The sequence below is a fragment of the Periophthalmus magnuspinnatus genome, chromosome 12 (genome assembly GCF_009829125.3).
Source record: "Periophthalmus magnuspinnatus isolate fPerMag1 chromosome 12, fPerMag1.2.pri, whole genome shotgun sequence".
NCBI lineage: Eukaryota > Metazoa > Chordata > Actinopteri > Gobiiformes > Gobiidae > Periophthalmus > Periophthalmus magnuspinnatus.
This window is the reverse complement of record NC_047137.1, coordinates 13,960,196-13,974,902: the sequence shown is the minus strand read 5'-3', so window position 1 is coordinate 13,974,902 and position 14,707 is coordinate 13,960,196. Positions and strand designations below refer to the sequence as shown.

At 38.8% G+C, this 14,707-nt stretch overlaps 1 protein-coding gene across 1 annotated transcript in view; it reads right to left on the bottom strand.

Annotated features, from left to right (window-relative positions):
- The window catches only part of npr2 (natriuretic peptide receptor 2), a 104,409-nt gene that overhangs the window by 88,067 nt on the left and 1,635 nt on the right, over positions 1-14,707 (bottom strand). The gene's annotated exons all lie outside the window — the stretch shown is intronic.

Sequence of the window (14,707 nt, the reverse complement as noted above, 5' to 3'; positions counted from 1 at the left end):
GGCTAATCAGACTATCACGGAAATCATGGTCCCGCTAAAAACACAGGTCAACAACACATGATTACAACGGCCCCCATCAGCGGCAAAAACAAAAAAAATAAAACTTCTTCAAGGATCAGATGGTTCACCTCTCACCAGAAAACTTAGAAATTGTACCTTTAACCAAGATTCGTTTGGTTCAGGCATGCCCAAACTGTGGCCCAGGTGCCAAATGAGGCCCTCAGACCATTTTTTCTTGGCCCATATTACCTTAAACAGTACTTTTTACTGTACATTTTTGAAAATCTACTTTAACAAGCCCATATCAAATATTTTAAAAGTTTAGTGGTTCAGTCTAACTTGTAATAATAACGCAGATTTGAAATATTCACTGTATTTGCGCCCTCAATCGGCCCTCAGCTTCGTCTGTGTTTTTATATGTGGCCCTTAATGAGAAACGTTTGGACACCCCTGGTTTAGTTGGACCCACAGACTGTGCATATATAAATGTACATAGCTAACCTGTTAGCCGCCACGCTCCAAATAGGAAGTGATCATGGGCTGCGCTTCCGGCTGCATCGACTCTGGCTCCAGTTCACTTTACATTAAAAAACTGTCACAATTCTCTCGTAACCGCTGCTGTCAGGCTCGTCATTTTGGTCTTAAAATGTTCGTATTGACCCGCTCTACATGATCCTGGTGTTTTTATTCCGTTATTGTGTCCGTAACTCAAGATATCAACATTAATAAAGCGACAAATCAGCTGCCGTCTTTCCCCGAGGTCACTCCCGCTAGCGTTAGCAACAGGTTTGATTGACAGCTCCATATTCGCCCCATAACTTCATTTGGCTGGAGCTGAACGTTCTGGGTGACGTCAGACTCACTTAGTCCATTTCTTTATTCAGTTTATGGTTGGATCTGGAAAACTTGACTTGAGTATTTCTGACTATCAACATTATAACGAGCTGAATAATAACAATTTAATGTAATCAAAATAATTTCTCTCCAAACATGGGAGAGAACTGATTTGCCTGATCCCCGACTCCCGTATTTATCAGAAACTATGTGGTCCGGCTGATAACACGGTAATCACGGTCTTGCTCAAAACACGGGTCAATAACATGTGATTACAGGGAGCGTCAGCGGCGGGCCAGGGTCAACCATCCACCACAATCAGCGCTGACCAGGTCTGAGCAGCACTAATGACCACTCCACAGCGGGAGGTCCAGTCGCACGGAGCACGGAGACGACATCCGGAGAAGTGAGGAATCAGACGCTTCCATCAAACATCAACTTGGGTCTTTTTAATATAGAGGTCTACAGACAATCCTCTCAGTAAAAGCACGTGGTTTGGAGCAGACGGAGGATTTTCGAGGAAGAATTTTGACTATTTTTGTGTGTTAAATGTCAATCAGTGCGTAGCCTCTTATTTAGGTTCAGGAAATTAATATTGAAAGCCATTTTTATTTGTTAAAAAAAGTGCTTTTCATATGATTTGAGGAGTTATTTTTACTATTTTTGCGGTAACATCCTGACTAACGTTTTCGAGTTCAAGCTTTGTCTTTGAGGAAACAAAAATAAATACACAAAATTCATAAGAAAAATGAAGAAACTGATTCGTATTGTTGCTGCTGACCAAAATATGCCTCGTTTTTGAATCAATATCACTACATTTAACACTTTAACATATTAACACCTGTGTGAAATACTGTTACTTTTTACTCTTAAAGTACATTTTTAAACAGATACTTAAATATTTTTACTTAAGTTGATTTTTTCATGCGATGTGTCATGTTTACTTCTTCCACTGCTGCAAATACACTACAACAAACATGAAAAAACAACAACCATGTGCTGTCTGCAGACTTCATACTTTATAGCACTATGAATTAATGAATTGGATGAATATTTGCTTAATTAAATGAGCAAAAAATGAATAATTCCTACTAAAATTGATGGGATAGAATGCAGCATTTTTAGGTTTTACCAATAAAACTAAACCAAGACATCTTAAATCAGACCTATTCTGCAAAATCAACTTTTCAAAGCTTTTTCATTCATTGTTATAGTTGTTTCTTTCTCATTTACCCTCTCAAAGTTGTATTTAGAGAGTTCGTTTGAGCATTTGAGCTATCTTTAATCGCTTATTATCAAGACGCCATTTTGCCAATCAACCCCTGTCTTCACCTCCACCTGTACACGCCCACTTCTCCGTACGCACTTTGTTCTTCAATTTAATTTTCTTAATCAGTGAAACGCGTAAGATTCAGCATTTTGGCTCAAATAAAATAAATCTGTGGCTCGTTAGCATGACAGCTACACGGCGTTTTGTTGTTCTGACGTTTACGGTGACATCAGCTCCCATTGGGCTCCGCAGTTTTCTAACGCAGAAGCCGGCGTTAAGTCGTTTTCGGTAATAACATAACAACATAATGATCCGCAGGTGTCATAGATTATAACTCCACAGCCGACACAAACAGATCAGCTTAAAATAAAAAGATCAGCCGTATCAACGCAGCACGCAACGACATAAAAACACACGTTCGCGTTATGAACAGTGAACCGCTCCACTGGTTCGGCTCAACACCAGTTCAGAGGCCAATAGTGATGTCATATTGTGTCATGTGATCAATGTCATGCTGTGAATTTCCCCTCTGCAGCTCAAACTAAACACTTTTGTCCAGGAACACTAAACGCACCACGGCCCGATCTGACCACATGTGAAAACAGCACTTTCCCAGAAACTATTTGTAACTCCGTTCTTTTAAGCAAGCTGATGATAAAGTGTGTTTAATGCACTATTTCCAGTCACTAACCACACACAGAGGGACTTTTCAACTATTGTGAGAAAAATAGATATTAAACTGTAAAGATCAGGTCAAAGTTCATTGCATTTTGCTCGTTGGCACAAAAGCATGCAGTCAATTTATTATATAGATCATAAGATATTTATCATACGTCTGCAGTTCTCCTTTTACACCAGGGTTTGCAAAAGTATCAAAAACCAGATACTAATCGATACTAAAACTAGCATTGATACAAGATACTCATTTGAGCAGGTTTCAATACTAATAAAGTCACATTCACAGGACAGAAATGAACCTTTCCTGAATAGATTTACAATGATCTTGAGCTGAATCAGTACAAGTATAAGACACACAGACTAGTATACGCCCATGGACCACTGATTATAAAAAAGTACTACCATTTAATGTAGAAAATCACATTATATTGTCAAACGTTTACTTCTACTTGAGTAATATATTTACTGAAGTAACATCGCTCTTGAGAAAAAGGGTTTCATCATCCGGTAATCAGTGCGTGTTAATGTTGAAAACCATATACTATTGTCTAAATAAAGAGTGTTTTTTATAATCATCGTGGTATCAGAATCGGTATTGAGTATCGAGTCTATTCCTTAGTATATAAATCGTGTTTGAAATGTTAATATCGTGCTTTTCTACACAGGAAAAGCTTAAGTAAACATTGGTACAACTTGGATTCTAAATATTCATCTGGTTTGAGTTGGTTTAAAGGTGCACTGTGTAACTTTCTACCTTTGTTCCTCACTATAGAGACTTATCCATCTCTAGGGAGACAGCCAGGTAGCGCCACCAGGTCAAGTTACACGGCTGATCTGTGGAGAGGCGAAGCTATTTACAGTAAGAACGTATGTTTTTGCTACAGACATATGTTTAATGCCATACTGTGAAATATCCCAGGCTAATCATAATAATTATCGCAGAAGTATATGGTGTAAATCTCCAAAACTTCACCAAGATTCATTTACTTGGACGTGTAATATTTGTCTTGTGTATTTCTGACTTAAATTAGGGGGTATTGTACTTCTACAGGATGCTAACTGCTAACACGTAACAAATTTAGATCATTATGTTACTTTTTATTGTTTTGAAAATGCTATATTCACAAAAACAACATATTAACATGTTTTATAACTTTCACTGTTTTCACTCCCTGTGCTAAGTCACTCCCCCTCAGAGCACTATCAAAATACAATCGCATCACATCAGATTTGTGAAGTTGTAGTGTTTTTTTTTTTATATATTTAAGGAAAATTTCTGTGCAGGAGCATAGATGACGTCGGCTTGTGGGTTTTGGACAGAATCACCACAAGTAGGAGGGTTCAAATAGGACCCGGGAGAGGTCGCAAGATTACTCAGACGTGCACGGATGACGTCTAAAACCTCTTCAGGCGTGTTTGTGATGACGGTACGATGTTATAACGTGGTAGAAATCTCCAAAAAGTTGATTTTTTACTTACTTTTTTACGTTTTTTTTACTTACTTTCCTCCGATTACTTCAAAACCAGTCAGTCAATATTGTAACCAGCTAAATAATAATAATAATAATGACTTAACGTAATCAAAATAAGTTAGAAAATGTATTACAGTAATTACAAGTTCTATAAAGTGACATATTTTTATAGCAAAAACATCACAACTAACCTACAAAAATGTCCCACCTCCTCCTCCCTCCACCTCCTGACGCGATTACGGTAACACTGGACCCGACGTGCCGCTGCGTGCCGGCATGATTGAGGGGCGGGACTTGGGCAGAGGTCAAAGGTCGCGCCGCTCCTCCCCTCCCTTCCCCTGGCTGCCCGTAATGAGTTATGGCGCCTGTAGTTTGGAGGTCAGCGTTGATGATAGATGGCTGTCCGGGCTTGTACGAGAGCAGCTGATCGACCGCTCCTGTTGCGTTCGCACACATAGTTGTTGTGTTTCCAGGCTTTTTGGGGACATTACATTGACTTACGCTCATTTCCTGGAGACTGATCCTAACCTTAAACCAATTTTTTAGCTTTTTACCATCTTATAACGTTGTTCCCACATCAAAAACGTCCTTCACCGACGAAGGTTTGAACTTTGAGAGAGTTTAAACGAGAGAGAAATGTGAGAAAATGTTAACGCCTGTGTGAGAAAAGTGTATAAAGTGTGTGGTGAGGGGTTTTACAGCCAAAAACATATAGAATAACTGTAAAAAATAAAGCTGATACGTCACGTTTACTCGTCTATTGCGGGTTATTTTTAGACCGTAACCCTCGCGATAAACGAGGGACCACTGTATAGCATTTTCAAAATAAAAGGTAACATGCTGCTGTCATATAAGTGTAAAATCCCCTCTTTAAAGCCCCTCATTTTCTTTATTTCAACAATTTTGGTGAAGTTTATCATTTTACTTCCTGGTTTGTTCACCAACAGCAGTGACGTACGGATAATTCCATAACTTTTACCTAGCAACCAAAATGTAAACAAAGGCCAAAGCTCGTCTAATTTACACAACAGTGAGTATTCGACAAGTAAAAATAAATTATTACACTTTTATTTTGGTAAATGACGGTTTAAACTGTCAGAAAAATACCTTCCTCGTGCATAAATGATCCCAGTGTTGATGACATAGAGGGATTCTGTCATGTTGTAGATGTATGTCATGTGAGTGTGTATAGGTTTTAGTATCCACAGTGAGATAAATATACACACACACACACACCCACACACACACCCACACACACACACACACACACAGACAGCAGCGAGGGAAATGGGAGCAGGGGAGGAGGGGGAGGATTCCTCACATTCTCAGTTTTTTTTAAAGGAGGTTTTTAGCGCCTGCAGACAAGGCATTTACGCGGATGATGTCAACAGGAGCGCATACCGGATTTTAAAAGAGGGATTTTACTGCCTACAGATCCGTGGGGAAAGAATGTTGTAGAATGTTTAAGAATGTAAGGACGGTAAAAGGGAGCAGGTAAAAAATTAATTCAATGTTTTTGTTTTTTTTTTTGCTTTACTGGAACCATATCAAAGCTGTACAGATAAGTTTAGAGTGTGTAATACTGTATTGTAGTTCGTTTAGTCCTGTTCAGGGTCTATTTCCATTACGATTTTATTGCTCAAATGTCAACTTCATATCGGAGCGGGCTTGTTTTTCCACAGATCTGACATGTGCCGTGTTCTAATTCCACAGTTACACGCTTCGTCGGCTGCATTTGAAGGCCGATTACGTCACTTTCGGCGCGACATGGCCTGTCTCATTGCGGCCGACAGATGTGCGTTTCGTTGGAGATCGGCCGCGAACGAAGCGTACATCTGAGCGCACTTCCATTTCCCATCATGCACCGCGCGTCACTTCTACGGGAGAAAATCGGCAGCCGTCACGGTTACTAGGCGACGCAACGTAAGCACGCAGACGGCGGTTGACGTACACTCCGTGGTGTAGGCCTGTCTCATTTTGCGGTCCACGGAGGAGCGCCACGAGGAGCGAGGAGAGTCACCTGGTTGTTTCCGTAGAGACAGATCAAATTAATGCCATACTGCGGAACAACTTTTTGCGCTGACAGTGGACAAACGCATTCCTTAGCGTAACTATTTTTCAACATGATTCCTTTTTTAAGCCCTTTGACAACTTTCAGAGGTCAAAGCAGAGTTTCACAGCAATGCTAACAACAACTGGCATGCTAACATCTCACTTCCTGGTTCGTGGACAGTAAAAACATTGTATAATTAGATGCAGACAGTACACGTTGGTCTCGTTTTGACCCTAAGAGCTGCTTTTATGGTACATCTGGGTACAGAGCCTTGATTAGACCGAACTTTTCTTGCATTTAGCAGGAAAAGCCATGTTTTTGATGCATTTTAGAGGAAGATTGGACACAATGGTTAAATCAAATTTCAGCTCCCAGTGTGACAAATCTATCGATCTATCTATAGCTCCTCCCTTCAGACAGATATAAGGCAGTGTCCAGCAGTAATCTGAGAGGTTTGTATGAACAGCTAAACGTCTTCACTCCTACAACTTTTTGTCCAGTTGACAGATTTGAATCTTTCTTTTAATCTTAGAGAAATGAATGAAATCTGAACTGTTAAATCACAAGGCACACGGGCCGGTGAAGTCCTCGTTTACCAGAAAACATAACGCTGTGGGGAATGGGACCCTGAGAGGCCCTGACAGGTGAGTGGACAGGGCACAAATAACATTTAAGTTCAATACAAACTTTTAAAGATGCTAAATCTGATTTAGACAGTTTTAATAGCGAGAAAACCTGAGGAGGTTCATTTTAAGCAGTTTGCAGTGGTCTAAAGTTATTCCTCCTAAAGTATTTATCTATGTACATTTTCTTTGCACAACTGGGAAATGTTTGTTTATTTTTTGGCTGGATGATGATATTTAAGGCGTTAAAGGTTGAATAAATCACTTCTATGACTCATTATAGATACAAACTAAGTACTAAAGTGTTTCGTTCTGCTGTTTATTTATTGCAGCTTATGATTTTTTAACAATATTATAGATTTAGAATACGTTTTGGGGGGTAATCCTGCATGGATCAGCACCAAAGAACATCTCCCACATATGAACCATCTCACTCTCTGAGGACTTAAGGTACTGGCCTCCTGCTGGTCCAGAATCAGGACTAAACATGGGGATTCAGCTTTTCAGTTTTCTGCAGCTAAAACCTGGAACAGTCTTTCTGAAGATGTGAGACAGGCCTAGACTTTGGCAATGTTTAAATCCAGGCTCAAAACAGTTCTGTTTAGCTGTGCATGTGACTGAAAGGTTTTTATTCTGCACTCTTCTCTTTTAATGTTCATTTTATGGTGATTATTTATGTTTTGATTTGTTGTATTGTGATTTTAATGTCTTTCTTTTTCTGTAAAGCACTTTGAATTACTTCGTGTACGAGCTGTGCTATAAAAATAAACTTGCCTTGCTTTGATTTAGAGTTATTGTGTCCGTGGCATAAATCTATATTTACTTTAGCAATATATCACATCAAAATTTGTCACAGGTCTACAGACAGCAGACTGACTTTGACTTGAAGAGCTGCTTAAACAATAAATCTATACTGGAGCGAGACACATTTTGCAAACACCTGGAAAAAAATGTGATAAATCGACATTAATATTCATAAATAATATCCAAAAGCTCAAGGGTAACAATACAGGCCTAGTTGTCATATTTATATTTTTTAAAGTTCATTCAGATTAGTGACGTGACGACGGTGAAGGAGTCGGCTCTTTTGAACGGTTCCTTAACGTGAACGGTTGGAACTTGATCACAATGAAAAGAGACAAATCTTTTCTTTTGAATTTTTAGGCATTTTTATACTGATTAACACTGAATTAACACAAGAATTAGCACAGAAGCAGAGCAGGCGCCACGACTTAGAGCTTTGTGCATAAAAAAAACATATTTGCCATCATATTAACAGATTTAAATGATTATTATTGTAGTGCAAAGTTTTATCTAGATTCTACATAAATCCAAAGGGTAAACACTCCCCCACTCTGAGTTTGAACCAGTTTAAACACATTTAAGCCTTGAGTGCTGAAATGAACCGATCCAAAAGATTCGGATCCCCTAAAAGAGCCAAAAAGTCCCATCACTAATTCAGATCCATAAAAGCCATAATGAGGAATATCCTAAAAAAAAGCAATAATCACCTCCATGAAGAAAAAGAGCTAGTAAAACCCACCAGAAAAGTTCCATAGAGCACATTTAATAAGGAAAAACGCTTACTCAACAGACAGATCATTTTGAAAACACACAACAGGTGAACTTGTAACTCACCAATGCACAAATTTTCGCATAACTTTCGGAGAATAAAGCTAAAACCTCTGCACATCCGACCAGACTGTGCACACTCTCATTATGTGTGTTGTGACTAGGAACAAATGTAACCCTACACTGGGCTTCTAACAGGATGGGATTGATCCAAGCAGGAAGCGGAGTGTGCAGCGTGCAGGCCCGTCTCTATCTGCAGCAGCTGGATGGTATAAAGATAATGCTGCTGTGGAGACGAGCGCGATGGTCATGGGAAACATAGCGTCCACATGCTCTCACGGAGAACTGCAGGGCTCCAGAGTGTGACAACGCAACGTGGAATATTCACTCAGCCATTTTGAGATGCTAAATAGTTCGTAACTTTTTAGAATGAACTCGATTTAACGCTGACACCAACTTCGTGCTTTCCCGAACTCTTTTCTGTGGGCTCATCACTTTGCTACAACTTCTGCTCTGTTTGGCACTTAAAGGAACTCTATTTTATGTATTTATTTCCAAAAAAAAAGGGGGGAACAGTGCATTTTAATGAACATATAGACAAATGCAAGTATGCCACATTAAACCTTTAGCTAATTTTGATTTGCAGACCTCAAATAAAACACTATTTACACTGTGTACGACTGTTTGCCTCGCTCTTACAGTTTTAAAGTTCGCCTATGACCTTATTTCGTCCAGCCTTTTTTGTCTCTAAATGCTCCGAACTGTGCTTTTGTTGGTACTTTCGGTTAAGCGGGAATCTCATGAATTTCAATGGCGAATTTGAGAAAAGTTTCACCTCTAAATCCGATATAAAGTAAGTTGATTTGTGTAATGCGTTTAATGTTAATGTGATCAACAAGTCAACGCTGCACTGATTCTCTGGAGGCTTTAAAGTGGCTCCGTAGTCACTATAGAACTTATTTGCTCCATACAAAATAGTGCAACCCTAATGACGATGGCCACACCCACAGCAACGCCCAGAATAAAGCGAATACAATCACAACTGAACCTGGGCTGCAAGTGCCTTCACCTGCATATCTATGGGTTTCAGAGTCATGAGAAGTCAGGACTTTTCCCATAGCAGTTAAATCAAAACAAAATAATATAATAAACAATAAATAATATCTTGAAAAGGAAGCCATTTTTGTTAGGAAAGACAATCCCTCCTTAAACAGGAATGGGTGACTGAGACATAACCTCTCACCGATCTACAACTCTATCCTCAGACCCAAAGCAAACAGGAAACAAAGAGAACGATAGTTGGCCATTACAGGTTGGATAGAGTCATTAAGGCTGAAACTGGAGATATAAGGCAGTGTCCACCAGCAATCTGACCAGAACTGAAGAAGCCGCTTGGATGAGCAGCGAAACGTCTTCCCTCCTACAACGATTTGTCCAGTTGACAGATTTAATTTCATCTTTTGCCAATATCTTGAATGGTCAACCATCCTAAAAATGGCATAATATAACAGGAAACCCATGAATAGAGGACACATACAAGTTTTCTCACTCTCAGTTTATGGACAGGCCTCACGTGAAAGCTCAAAACCTCCAGGATTCACTCACTGAGCTGCAGAGGTTGCACTAGCACTGATTCATGATTGGCTGCAGGTGCTGGGGTTTAGCTAGTGATGCAAATGGGAGACTCAAGTGAGGCTTATTCTGCTTTCTGGATAATCATCTTGAGAACCAAAACACAAAATGACTTACCAAAACTTCACTATGTTTTTTGTAATTCAGAATAAATCAGCATTACAATTGTTATCAGTAAAATCTATGTTTAATTTGAACACGTTTACCTCAGATCTGGCACAGAAATGTCTTGTTTATGGCATTTAAAATCAAAATTTCACACACGTTTCTTTTAAAGTAGCATTCTGTGTAAACGTCGCATGCTCGTATTGTTTCACGTCACTACTTCCCGATTAGAAGGACTTTTGCCTATTCTTTGAAAATGACAAATCCCTATGGTGACATTCCTCATTTAAACCCTTGAGTCGAGCACTTTTCTACCTCTTCTGGGCGCTCAAAGCTCTGTATACAAGGAACTGCTCTGTCATTCACGCATATTCATATTCATACACCAGTGTAGTGATACAGGAGGCGAGGAGGGAGACGGAGAAGCGTCTTTCTCAAGGACGAGGGGACAGTCGGACAGTCTTTGGATCACGGGATGTTTAATTGTGTCTTAAAGGGTCTATATCACACTACTTTTATCTATGTTATAATGTTGTTTCCTCATCACAAACAGACCTGGAGTTGTGTTTTGTTTCATTCACATGTTTAACACACAAATCCTGCATCTTATATCTACCTGAAGGGAGTTTTAACTAATAAACTGAAACTGAGACCTATTTAGCATAATCATTCAAGCCCTTAATGGTGATTTCACACTTATTAGCATCCTGGCTAGCCCTGCTGTTTTCTGTACATACTGCAGCTATGTTTTTGAGGAGGTAGCAACATTATAATACAGCTAAAAGTTGACAAGAGTCAGCTCTATGTAGTGTGGGACCTTTAATAATGAATGGCATTTCCTTTTGAATCTTGTATCGCGCAGAACAAAGTCTACCATGTCGTGTCAGTTGTTGTCAGTTTTTAGAGCATTCTGCTGTGATGAAGCAGAAATCCACTTTTTTTTACTCTTTTTTTAAGTCGCCAACCTGTGAAGACCCAATTCCAGACTTGTAAAGTATTCGAAAGTGTGTAGTAGACGCTAGATCAAGGGTGGGCAAACTACGGCCCGGGGACCACACACGGCCCGTTGGTCTTATTAATCCGGCCCGTCGAACGTGACCAAATTAAATAGGTAATTTAATTTGGTCACATCGTTTCCCCAAAAAATGGCGCACTTCAGCTACATCAACCTTGTTCACGTGTATTACTCTCTTATTCTCTAATCAGTCCTATAAAAATGAGCTCATAAAAGAAAAGAAACGTGGATAGTGAGCGCTGAGTGTTTAGTACGGAGTGGCAAGGCAAGGCAAGTTTATTTGTATAGCACAATTCGTACACAAGGTAATTCAAAGTGCTTTACAGAATAAGAAAGACATTAAAATCACACAAATCAAACATAAATAATCACAAATAATCATCATAAAATCAACATTAAAAGAGAAGAGTGCAGAATAAAAACCTGTCAGTCATATGCACAGCTAAACAGAACTGTTTTGAGTCTGGATTTAAACATTGTCAAAGTAGAGGCCTGTCTCACATCTTCAGGAAGACTGTTCCAAGTTTTAGCTGCATAAAATTTAAACGCTGATTCCCCATGTTTAGTCCTGACTCTGGGCACCAGCAGGAGGCCGATCCCTGAAGTCCTCAAATTGCGAGATGGTTCATATGGCACTAACATGTCGGAGATATACTTTGGACTTAGGCCATGGAGAGACTTATACACAAGCAGAGCTGCTTTAAAGTCTATTCTTTGAGCTACAGGAAGCCAGTGCAGAGACCTGAGCACAGGACTTATGTGCTCATACTTCCTGGTTCTAGTCAGGACCCGAGCAGCAGCATTCTGGATGTACTGCAGCTGTGTTAAGGCTCGTTTGGAGAGGCCAGTGAGCAGGACGTTACAGTAGTCTAACCTACTGGAGACAAATGCATGGATAAGTCTCTCTAAGTCTGGCTTTGACAGTATACCTTTGATTTTTGCAATGTTTTTTAGGTGGTAAAAAGCTGCAGATGTTATTGATTTGATGTGGCTGTTAAAGTTCAAGTCTGAGTCCATTATTACCCCTAGATTTCTAGCCTGATGTTGGAGTGACCAACAAAACATTTTTTCACCAAAGTCTGATCAAAGTACCAAGGCAAGTTTTTTTCTTTTTTTTCTGGCATTCAAATTAGCAAAAGTTAGCAAACCTTTCTCCCAAGGCAAGAATGCATTTGGAAAACAATCTGTACAATGAGTCTTGCTTATTCATGCTTTGCTACATGTTAGAGGTTAAATTTCTAATGTAATAAATACAAATATATACCCTGGCCCGGCCCCTCTGTCAAATTTTAAAACCCCGATGTGGCCCATGTGTCAAAAAGTTTGCCCACTCCTGCACTAGATACTCATTTGAGCAGGTATCGATACTAAAAAGTCACATTCTCAGGACAGAAATGAACGATTCCTGAATAATTTTAGAATGATCTCGAGCTGAATCAGAACAAGTGGTATCGGAATCGGCATTGAGCGTCTATTCCTCAGTCTTAGCTTTGAAATAATGTAAAAAATCTGGTGTTTTCAAAGAACGGACACAAAAATTGAGCGTGGCAAGAAACACAAACGTTCAAATCATTTCATATTATCGACATAAAGCTTCTGTCACTTGTAGATTTACTGACAGTGGGGAAAAATATGACTCAAGTGGAAGTAAAAGTACGCAGCTATACAAGTACAAAGTCTTTAAAAAGTGAAATGTGAGTACTACCAAACTCTGTGTATTATTATTTTTATCCCGCGTTGGCAGATTGTGCTAAAAGCTAATTCCTGTCCCACAAGCCACTTCCAAAACTCAACAACCCCGGCGTTTCCAAGAGTTTAAATCTTACAAACCAGCATATTTCAAACTCAAACTGGGCGAATACGTGATCTCGGAAGCTTGAAAATAGTAAACAGCTGTGCCTCCGTCCTCTGTATGATCTGATCTGATTCTAGTCATGAATATTTGAAGAGATGAGCAGCTTAAAAATCCAAATCAATTTCACCGAAGCAGTGACGAAGGGGAATCGTTGAAAGACTAAAGTAGAACAAAAACATTATTCTGGATAGATAAAGCCTCCAGTTGTTTATTTTAAGACGTGGACTGGCAACAACTTCAGAGGGTAAACGAGAAGGGAACGATGAGGACATGGATAAAAGCGCTGGAAAGCAGAATAGGTCTGGTTTAAAACGCTGTGTCATGTCTGAAATTATACAAAAACTAAACTGTATATTGCAACTTTTACTAACAATCCAAAAGTGATAATATTTTACAAACCAGAATCAGAAGACTTTTATTGCCATTGTCAGTGAACACAACTCAAACTAGGAACTTTCTTTGGTGATAAAATAAAAAAAAGAGGTAGATGTATAGATAAATGAGCGGTTATACAACATCCTCTAGTCAAGATTATATTCAGTTTGATTTCGAAACTGTACCATGTTATTTCACATATAAAAAACATATATCTAAAACATTACATTAACTTTTTTGTAATGTTTTAATAGAATTTGTGACAGTAGCCAAACAAAACTAACAAAAACAAAGCAGAAGCTAAAGCCGGATCAACAAAAGACTCATTAAACTAAAAGAAATAATAAAAATAATTGTATTAACAGTAGAAGCTGGATTTTTAAATGTATTGTCTCGGCTGTTCCTTGTGTCATTTTGCACGTTATTCATTTGATTCATTCACATGTTTAACACACAAACCCCGCATATTTAAGCTGAGTTCTTCTCTCAAACTAAAAAAAAAAACCCACTCTGTTCCACCTTGTGATGTCATTGTGTGGAAATACAGGAAGTGCTCCACTGCGTTTTCAAACTCAATACACTTTCACTAGAATCATTTGGATGATTTCAGTTCTGGAATTGCCAAACTCTACTAAATAAAAGGTAAAACGCAGCTGGTAACTTGAAAACTGCCACTTCATGACATCACAAAGTGGAACAGAGCATTTTGAGCTTTGGAGATGTTACAGACTAATAATAAAAAGTTACTCAAATGTGTGAATGAAACAAAACTAAACAAAACATTTAAAGGTTTGTTTTTGATGAGAGGGTAACATTATGGCATGGTTTAAAGCTCAAAAAGCTACATTTTGCATAAAAGGACGTGTTTGGTCATTTTAACACATTTGATTTGAACAAATTAAACAGATTTGGGGAGGAAAATAGAAAAATACTTTTGTTTATATAAGGGAGGTTCTGGAGAGTAACAAGTGGACAGTATGTTGATAAGATTTCACTTTTAATCTGATGTAATTCACCAAAAATAAAAATAATTAACAGCTCCTCCATAGAGCTGTGTCTGGAGTTTGTTTATACACTCCTCCAGAATCTGAATGTCAAGAGGCAAAAGTCCAAATTTCAAAAGAATAAAATAAATAAAATGCAGTGTACTTGTTTTCTCTTGTGTTTGTGTCTGGCTACATGCTTTTATTCTGACACATATAAAGACAGAGGCGCTGAAAGGC